General features: G+C 44.0%; 1 pseudogene; it reads right to left on the bottom strand.

Moving 5' to 3' along the window:
* Window positions 1–3,389: 3,389 nt before the first annotated feature.
* The window catches only part of LOC103726594, a 6,510-nt pseudogene continuing 587 nt past the window's right edge, over window positions 3,390–9,312 (bottom strand).

Below are 9,312 nucleotides of genomic sequence, written 5' to 3'. Positions count from 1 at the left end.
ACAGGGCTGGAAATGGGAAAGGATCATCTTTACTCTGTGTCATTGTGAAAATCACATGACATGATCATGAGGAAGGACTGTGGAGGCCTACTCCATGATGGGGAGTGAACTGCATTCTTGATCTTCTCTGTTTATCTGAATCTTTACCAGCCTGGCAGCATGAGCTATTAAGTGAGAGGTTTTGGGCTGGGGAGATGGCTCAGAAATTAAGAGCACTGGCTGCTCTTGCAGAGGACCTGGATTTGATTTCCCAGCACCCACATGGCTGCTAACAACCATGTATAACTCCAGTTCCAGGTGAATAAGATGCCCTCTTCTGATCTCCTCAGGCATTGTGTGACATGGATGTACTTACATACATGCAGGCAATACATTCATACACATTTAAAAAATATAAATAATATTTTAAAAAAAACAAGTGAGAGGTGTTATCTCAGAGACGTTAAGGAACTCCTTAAAGGTAGCACAGCTAGTAAATGACAAAGCAGGGGTTTAATATCTCACTTGATTCAAAGTTGGATTCATTTCCTGAACAACTCAGTTCTCTGGGACTCATCACATATAGCAAAAAAAAAAAAGACAAATACCCAAGAGCCAGGTTCCTGGCCCTTGTTCAGTCAATGAAAGAACTACTGGCTTTGTAGCCTGCCCAGGTGTTTTAAGACCAAAGTCCTTGAAGCTAGTGACTCTTGCATCTCCTTAGTCATTGTGCCTACCAAGTTTCACAGGAGACTCACTCTGTTCAACAAGTCCTAGTTTCTGTTTACACCCAGAGCCACGCTCTCCAACACTAACCTCCTCCCTGCTTTGAAACTGCATTCTAGCCCTACCCTTTGTAATCGATTCCTATCCACCCTGAGTGCTTTTCTCCTCCTGACATTCCTCACCCAATGCTGGGTCAGGTAAGACCCCAGCTCAGTCTTGCAAATTCTCCTGTGCTAGCTTTTTAGAAATGGTGTCACTTAAAGCAGCACAGTATCAATGCTGCCTCTGTGCACTGCTGTATATAGTCTAACTCAGTCTTCTGACAAGTTTGTAGCTAGACACTCTTGTGCCATTTTATAGATGGCAAAGTGGAGACCAATAAAAACAAGCACACTAGCCCAGGTCACACCACTAATAAAAACAAGCACGCTAGCCCAGGTCACACCACTAATAAAAACAAGCACGCTAGCCCGGGTCACACCACTAATAAAAACAAGCACGCTAGCCCAGGTCACACCACTAATAAACTGCTGAGCCAGCATTTAAAGCATTGGCCAAAGATAGGAATTCCCAGCCCAATCCGCTAGTAATTTTTTTCCTTATAAAGAAAGTTTAGCCTACAAATTCTAGTATTTTTCCATTGTTGGAAGATCTCAGATAAGGGGTAGGGCCCCAGATGAGAGCTGACTTGGAGGTGTGAACTCTGAAAGATTAAAGATTCTGCAGAAAAATACTGACTTGTCAAGATGAGGTTCCTGTCTGGACCCTTCTTTTCTTACCCTTCCTCAAGGGCCACACAGCTACTAGTCATGAGCAGGTCAGTGGAGTGACCTATCCAAGCCCTGTTCAAACATTCCACAGTTCCTATAACAGTTATTAACTTCTCCATCTTCCCAAGTCTTTGGTAAGAAAAGACACTCCTCTCAGGATTCCGGTTCTGAATGTGGGTCACCATCACCAGGATCAGCAGTCCCCAGGATCCTGTTAGAGATGCAGATCCTCGGGCTCCAACCACAGACCTTCTGAACTACAAATTTGGAGGCTGGATGAAGTACTCTGTATGCACAGCCCTCGAGGTGATTCTGATGGATACCAAAAACTGAGAGCTACTGATTTACAGGGCTGTTTTGAGCATTAAATGAGGTTATATCTACAAAATGTTAAGCTTGGCACCTAAAACCAGAGATTCTGAGAAATCACAGTATTTCCATTTCCTTTAAAAACTAGAAAAATGGAGAACTGATGAGTCACTAACACTTCAGTATAAACTAGTTTGAGTATTTCCTAGGAAATATTTGTGTCTATAAAACCCTGATTTGGTAGACTTTTTAGAAACCATTTAATACGTAAGTGACTTAATAAGAATTGGGGAGCAAAGAGGTCACCATTTCCCCCAGAGTTACCTGGAACAACAGAAATACAATTCAAACTTCTAACTCTGTGTTTAGTTTCTTTGACAGCCCGTCCCAACTCCTATTTCACATTAAACCCCAGCACACTAATAAGCGCAAACCTAACCAAGAACTCTCAGGCTGTGCACAGAGATGGACTTCTGCGGGGTGAGAATCTGAACTCACCTACCCAGGGAACTGACTAATTGATCTGCCTCACTTGCTGATAAAGGCAAGAAAATGTGACTCTGATCTTGCAAGGAAAGCATTCATCCCTCCTTCCTGCTAAAAATACTTAGTAAATGGCTGTTTCAAATAGGTCTAAATAGGCCACTCTCTGTAATGCACTTCCTGTATTAGTCATGTAGTCCTGCAAAGGTGACAGGAAGTACTTTCTGGTAGAGTCAGCATGATCTGCTATGATTATGAAACCACAAAATGTCCTGGCATATAGGCCCTGTGTCATGTTGGAAGACCCTGTGGTCGCCTATGCAGTGGTTCTGATGGTCACTGTAGGGCTAAGGTGTGTCTGGACCATATTACAGAAGAAGCAATAAACTATGTGTGTGGTGGGGTCTCCTATGACACATGGAGCTTTGCACCAAGATGGTTCACCTAGCTGACAACTGCTGGAGGAAGGGTCTATGAGGATAGAGGCAGGAGTGCAGGTCAGAGGGGTTGGAGCCTTCCGGGTTACCTGACCGCATCTAGGAAGCACCCAGGTGTGATGATTAAGCTTGGTCTTCAACTTGACTAAATCTTGAATCAACGAAGAGGCAACCCTCTAGGCACACCTGTGGCAGATTTTCTTGATTCAGTTAATTGAAATGGTGAGACACACGCTAAATGTGGAGGACATCTGCAAATCATCCAGATAGAAGGCAATGTAAGGGGAAAGCATCTGTCTGCTTTTTTCCTGCTTGTTTTCCCAACTCCTGATGAACTCATCTACTGTGCTGGTGAGTTCTGCTCTACTACTGCTGCTGCTGCTGCTGCCATCCATCACTGATGTCAGAATCCAACTTCTTCAGCCTTGCAACGTGGACTGAAGACCAGTGGTTCTCCAGTAATCTTCCAGAGGATTCAGAGCCAGATTGGGACTGCCGATACATCTGGCCTCATGGGCCAAGCAGCTACCAGTCCTCAGCCTCTCCAGTGTGACTACCCAGACTGTATTGCATAAGCCAATCTAATAATCCCCCCTTGAGATATTCATTTAATATATCCTTTTTTTGACAAGCACTTGCTGTTTTATTAAGTGACCAGATTACAAAAATACCATAAGGACATACCTTAGTTCATTCTTCTAATGAGCCTCTTGATCTGGTCTTCCCTGTTTCCAGCATCTCCACCTTCCACAAAATGGGTTGTCCTTTTCTTCATTCCACCTCGTGGAAAAGGAAATTTGAAGGACCACAGGAAGTTATTTGCTTCCTTGAAGTGTTTCCCAACAGTATAGATCTCGTGGATCAGAGCCTCCATGCAGATGACGCCATATTTACCAAGAGACAGAGCAATCAAAGAGTTATCTGTCAAGGCAATCTGCTTCTTATTGATTTTGCCAAAACCACGCTTGTAGATAAGTTCGTTTACTGACTTCAGGTTGGGATACCTACATGCAATGTATGGCTCCACAATCCTCAGCATGTCACTTGAAGCCTTGTTGAGCTTAACAAAGGTGCCGTTGACTATCTGGCGCAGGCGAAGGGACTGCAACACCTTGAGGACCTTTAAGCTGACACCACTCATACCTCTGATTCTGATGACATCCAGTGTGACTACCCAGACTGTATTGCATAAGCCAATCTAATAATCCCCCCCTGAGATATTCATTTAATATATCCTTTTTTTGACAAGCAGTTGCTGTTTTATTAAGGCCAATTTGGGTTCTGCAGGCACATAGAAGTTGCCGACTTTTCTTGCCATTCTGGCCATTCAGATCTCAGTCCTGTACATCTGCCTGTATTCCTTGTGATACTGCTTAGCCTTTTCATGGATAAGCTTCCTCCTTGCCATCCAAAGTGTCTTCAGGGCAAACCTCTTTCACAGGTGTTTTACCTTCAACTCTGCGAAATTTCTTTGCTTTTTCTTAAGGGTTTCTGGCACAGCGGAAACCTTCTTTTTCTTCTCCCTCATCCTAGCCTGGAGTCCTCAGCTGGTATCATAGAACATCACAAACACTCAGACAGGCAGGCTAAGGTACAAACTACAGCCAGAAAGCGGGAAAGCGAGACAAAATGCCTCTAGTTTGGGGGATGAAGGAACTCATTTAATATAGTCTGTCACTTCTGTTTCACTAGAAAATCCTAATACACCAGGTATCTGCAAACACCATCACTAGAGCCTTCTGTGATCTAAGAGTGGTGTCACCATTCTAAGTAGGAGCCTAAAACACGCCCCAGGGAGATGGAGGGATAAGAGATATGTACCATCTATGACTAGCAAAATCATTTGCTAAAGGTCTCATATTGTGTGACTCAGCTTGTTTTATGCACCTTGACTTTTTGTTTTCTCTGTTTGGTTCAGTGTAATCCTTTGAAAGGTATTATTCTAGTTAGTTTTCTGTTGCTGTTATAAACACTCTGACCAAAAAGCAACCCGAGGAGGAAAGGATTTGTTACACGTTATAGGTTACAGTCTATCATCAAGGGAAGCCAAAGCAGGACCCTGGAGACAGAAATCTGGAGGAGGGAGCTGAAACACAGACCATAGAGGAATGCTGATACTGGCTTGTTCCCCTGGCCTGCAGTCAGCCTGCTTTAACATACAACACAGGACAATCTACCCAGGGGGTGGTACTGCCCACAGTGGGCTGGGTTCTCTAACATCACTCAACAATCAAGAAAATGCCTGACAGATACGCCCACAGGTCAGTTTGATGGAAGAAAGTCCTGAATTGAGGTTCCCTCCTTCCAGGCGTCTCTAGTTTGCAAAAACCAACAGGCACCAGCACTAACCCATCGTGATGTGTTTCCAGTAAGAAACCCGTCTACACTGAAGTCTCTGTATTCTGGAGACCTCTTGGAGGGGCCTTAAGAGTCAGAGCAATACTCAGTGGAGAGGGGCTTCAGGAAGAGGTTCTGCATGGAACTTTATGTTGGGAGATGGGTTCCTTTCAACAGCAAAGCTTCCAAACCTGGTGAGTAGGACGAATCTCAGTATACTGTGATGGTTAAATCTCTCTCTCTCTCTCTCTCTCTCTCTCTCTCTCTCTCTCTCTCTCTCTTTCTCTCTCTCTCTCTGCTTATGTGCATGTAGGTACACATGCATATGTGTGAGGGTGAGGGTAGAGGCCAGAGGTCAACCTCAGTGTCGTATCTCACATTGTTTTATGAGACAGGGTCTCTCACTAGCCTAGGGCTTGTGGATTTAACTAGGCTGAGTGGCCAGTAAGTCCTGGGGATCGTCTGCCTCTCACTCCCCAGTTCTGAGATTATAATTGTATGCCACCATGCCTGGCTTTCTTAAATAGATTCTCAAACTCGGGTACTCAAGCTTGCACTGCAGGCACTTTACCAACCGAACTATCTTGCCAGCACTGGGATGGTTAATCGTGACTCTCAACTGGACTAGATTTAGTCACCTAGGAGGTATACCTGTGAGAATGATTTTGGGGATGTTGCTAAAGAGGTTTAACTGAGGTTGGAACACCCACTCTAATGTGGAGATAACCCTAACTCTAACCCTAACCCAAATAAAATTTAATAGAAAGAAAGAAAGAAAATGAGCGGAGTGCCAGCATTCATCCCACTGTGTCCTGATTGCAGATGCAATGTGACCAGCTGCCACATGCTCTTACTGTTGTGCTGTCTCTGTCATGATGGACTGCATCCTCAAACTAGGAGCTGAAATAAACCTTTCTTAGCTGCCTATATTGGTGCAGTAGTGGCACTGTTATCTGGGGGCAATCAACAGCTATCTAACTGGACTTAAAGTTTATGGTTGAATTCATGGGTGGCACTGTAAATATAGTCAAATACACATGGATGGAGAGGTCATAGATCCTAGAGAAAACCCTATCGCTGTCATATTGCTAGAGAAATGAAATTTTTTACTGTAAGCTAAATATAGATTCTTATATTTACAGACAAATGTACCATATACCACTCATCAAAGAAGCTTCTTTTTGCAAAAGATGGCATTATTACAGAGTTCCACAACTGGTCATTCACAGAGAATATACGTCTCAGAAATGCCTATCCCTGGGTGACACATTTACAGTGGAACCCCTACACATAAGACTCACAGAACATAGCAGAACAGGGGGTGGAGAGAATACTAGTTCACCACTCAACTCTCACCATTGAAGCTTCTTTATGCAACAGAGTGTGATACACACAGAAAGCCACAACTGGCTAAGTTTTAGATAATAAGAGACTGCGGAGTGTGTGTCCCTGGATAGGACTCCTATATTAAAACTCACTCACCCACAACTCAGGAACCATTATAGAAGAGGAGGTGGAAAGATTGTAAGAACCAGGATTGGTCCATGAGCATAAGGAAAGCAGATTTCAGGCCACTGGAAGCTTGTTCATGTGAACTTGCAGCAATTGTGGCATCGTCCATAAAACCCATGCCAACTCAAGAAGACAAGAGCCCAGCATGGAGAGAGGGAAATGGGCAGTGGGCCAGGCCCTAGCCTGGGAACTGTTGGCAACTGATTACTGTTGGGCCAAGGAGAGTAGATCTTCTTTAAGATCTCTAGATAGGCTGACTAGACCCCAGCGAATGAACTTGCACCTGGTTACAAATGCTTGACTGGATAGGACTTAACAAATATGACAAAATGCATGAGATCCAGTGGGGGAGGAGTATGGGGGGAGGGCATGGATGGGGGAGAGGGTCTAAATTTGACTAAGAATTATTATATAAAATATGCAAAAACTCAATGAAAATTTTTTTAAAAAACCTTCTTTCCTTAAAGTGCTTTTGTCAGGTATTTTTGTCATAGCAACAAGAAAAGTAATTAATACATATATGAATTATAATGAGTTTATTTTGTTGAAGTATAAGTTAATTTCTAAAACTGTAACCCAGACGTTTTCTTAGATGTTGTCTCAAGGTAACAGATCATAGGAGACAGCCCTCCCCTGCCCCCCATCTGGCATAACGGAAAACATATTGAATGAAAATGTATCTGAGAAGATGGAGGAATTCTCAAAACAGAGTCTTTCTGTCTAGAAATACCTTGACTCCTCTTAACCACAGGACCCATCTGAATGGTCAAAAGAGAATTTGCTTACTCAGAAAGTTGGGCTCCTCCTCATTTTCCCAAGAACCAGTATAGCTTATGAGGTGAGGGGGAGCCAAGACCTGTTTGAAGTTTTCAACCTTTCAGATGGGCAGGTCTCTAAGCTTTGGCATCCCAGGCTAAAAGAGGCTTCAGCTGGGCTAAAGTGGAAGCGACTTTCCAAACAGTTGGTTCTTCTCCAGCTATGATTGCCCCAGAATGGGGTGTTACTCTCCAGGTCTGAGCAGAAGATCAGAGCATCCTTCCCCTTCTCCATCAAGGAAAGACTGAAGGTCTGAACTCAGGAGAATAGGTGGCTAGAGGGCAGGACAGAGTGAAGATGAACACAATGAGAAGCTTCTGCCCTAGATGACCCAACATCCTCCTGCTGAGTGGCCCGGAGTACTGCTTAGCTCTGCCTAGGCCAGCTCTGTCCAGGGCTTTCCACGCCTACCTTCACCAACAGGACTTCCTGCCAAAGATCCATTCCAGGTCCTTTCTCCAACTGTGAATTCCTGCCCAGGAAGGCTCAAATGTACACTGTTCACAACTCCACATATGTCCTGAGAACCCTGAGTCAATTCAGTTTTGTTTGAAAGTCATATGTTTCGACCAAGTTTCCATTTCCACGCTGAAACTGTAGAATTAATAACAAATGCACTGGGACCAGAGTTGTTATAAGTATCAATAAGAAAATATATGGAAAGTGTCTACCGGTGTCTGGCACAAGCTAAGAAGAGCTTTGGTCTGTTATTGTTTAGTAGAACAATAGCTTTACAACATACATTTTGCAACCCTTTGGCAATGCTTTCAAATAGCTAAGCCCCTGGTTATAGTTTAGATCCTGGCATTTTCAGTTTGAGAAGTAACACTAAATGCTCTCATTCCAACAGAGCCTCTTGAGGACTATCTTAGTCAGATCACTGCCTGGGGACACAGAGCACAGGTCACAAGGTCAGAGTTCATATCCACACCTGGCCAGGACTTCCCAGTGCCATATTCTCAAAGTGTAGGCTGAGGACCATCTGCACCAGAATCCCAGATGTCAAAATGAGATACTCCATACAGATGAACCCTGACTTAATAACAGTGCAACTTAAAATCATTGTTTCACCATGGTATGAAACATTCTGCTTTTCCCATCCAATGCAGTATCCAATAAGCTGGATTAGATAGCCTTTTATTATAAAAGGCTGTGATATTGCCTGACTGTAGGTTAATATAACTATTCTGAGCCCATTTACTGATATTTAGAAGGTGGCATATTAAAGAGATGTTCAACTTACATTTCCAGTTTATGGGTTAATTGAGGTGTGAACAAGAGGCAAATACACACCTCTATTCCCAGCAGTGTTGTTCACAATAGACCAAAAATTAAAGTAATGCAGGCATGTTGCTGTTTAGATGGACCTCCCTCCCACCGTGGGGGCAGGAGACGAGTAGGCGTAGAGTTAACGACACAGACACCAGGAAACAAACTGGGCGGTCTGCCAGTAAGCTCATTTATTGTGAACAAAGAGCTGCCTTATATACCTGCTACCCGGTCCCCATTGGTTCCCAGTGTCCCAGTATCCAGTTGTCACTCTCCCTGGCGCTGTCAGTCTCTAGGTTGCCAGGCAGATTTTAGGTTGGCTACTTCCGTGGTTGAGGCCAGGAACTACCTCATGCATGCGCTGTTTGTCAGGCAGGCCTTCCTCCTACAATCCACCCTTTTTTGTTTTAACATGGGCATCCTCTGGAGAGGCAGTGGCTAACTGTCCTCTTATATGAGCGACACCGTAGAAGCTGCATCTGTCTTAGGTTGTCTTCCACACATGTAGGCCTTACCCGTCATTGGAGGGTACACCTAGCCCCATGCCCATCCTGTCTTAAGTTGGTCTACCATGGGAGGATCTTACCTGTCATTGATTAACAGCTTTATTCATGGTGTGTGGACAGGAGGTATGCCTGGGTGGTAGGCTAGTTTTTTAGGAGGTGGTCTTGTCT

The sequence above is a fragment of the Nannospalax galili genome, unplaced genomic scaffold (assembly GCF_000622305.1).
Source record: "Nannospalax galili isolate Female #2095 unplaced genomic scaffold, S.galili_v1.0 scaffold69, whole genome shotgun sequence".
NCBI lineage: Eukaryota > Metazoa > Chordata > Mammalia > Rodentia > Spalacidae > Nannospalax > Nannospalax galili.
This window is presented reverse-complemented; position numbering and strand designations above follow the sequence as displayed.